General features: G+C 34.0%; 1 long non-coding RNA gene across 1 annotated transcript; it reads right to left on the bottom strand.

Annotated features, from left to right (window-relative positions):
* LOC109826052 lies at positions 1 to 730 on the bottom strand. Its single transcript, XR_002243182.1, has 2 exons — positions 597 to 730; positions 1 to 313 (listed from the first exon to the last, which is right to left on the bottom strand). It is a non-coding gene; the product is annotated as an uncharacterized LOC109826052 (long non-coding RNA).

Here is a 1166-nt window from a genome sequence, read left to right as displayed (position 1 = left end):
AATTAATTTGTGTACTTTTTGAGTCTGCATGTCCATATTAATTTGTGATTCACTGCCTTCCTTGATGGATTTCGTCGGATTTTGCTTGATTTGTTGGATTTTTGCTTGATTTGTTGGTGTTGGCTTCTTGTGATATATTATGGTCGGTTTGAGCTTAATGACAGATGGCTTTCTTTGGTACTCAATTCTGGTATTTGTTCTTTTGGTTTATGTTTTTTTAGATGGGCAGTGATGATGATAACAAACTGAGAATGCATCCTATTTTAATTAATTATGTAATGTTTAGGCGAGGCAATTCTGTGTGGAATGCCACCTACATTGATATTACGGCTTTATTGATTCTTGTTGCTAATTTTTATTGTTGGCTTTTTGTGCTTACATTGAGGTATTGGTTGTTGGCTTATTGTGGTATATAATGGTCAGTTTGAAGTTAATGACAATTGACAGATGGCTTTCTTTGGTACTCAATTCTGGTATTTGTTCTTTTGGTTTATGTTTTTTTAGATGGGCAGTGATGATGATAACAAACTGAGAATGCATCCTATTTTAATTAATTATGTAATGTTTAGGCGAGGCAATTCTGTGTGGAATGCCACCTACATTGATATTACAATGTTTGGGTGATGTAATCCCTCATAATAGCAGCCTACATTGCATCATAGTTTTATAGGAGAGGCAATCTTTTATGACCAATCTATTTTTATCCTGAGCCCTAGTAAGTCCTCATAGATTTTGGTGATGAATTCGAGCTTGTTTAGCTCTAAGTTTAGTAGGAATTGGTGTTATTTTGTAGCTTATATAATTGACATACATAGTTGAAAGAGCTGGTTTTATTTATTCAAGCAACTTTGAATAATGTTCTTTTCACAGATTGCCAATTATTTTCTTTTTTTTGTTTAAAGTTTTTTTCAGATTGTCGCTCTTTTGAACAGATGGTTTGAAGAGTTTTGCATTCAACATTTTGGTGGTTATTTTCAAAATTTTGTAAGATGAATGTGTTGGGCCCGCAAGCTACTGTAGCAACGACTGTTTTTGAAGAGGTATGTAGCAAGTTTGATTACTTTTTCCACTTGGTTTTTCCACATATTGCCTCTCTTTTGTTTTTTTTTGGTTAACCATTTATATGTACTTGGGCCCGCAAGCTACTGTAGCAACGCCTGTTTTTG

Source organism: Asparagus officinalis, chromosome 10, assembly GCF_001876935.1.
Source record: "Asparagus officinalis chromosome 10, Aspof.V1, whole genome shotgun sequence".
Classification (NCBI taxonomy): Eukaryota; Viridiplantae; Streptophyta; class Magnoliopsida; order Asparagales; family Asparagaceae; genus Asparagus; species Asparagus officinalis.
Note: the sequence above shows the minus strand (reverse complement) of the source record. Positions and strands in the feature narration are given on the sequence as shown.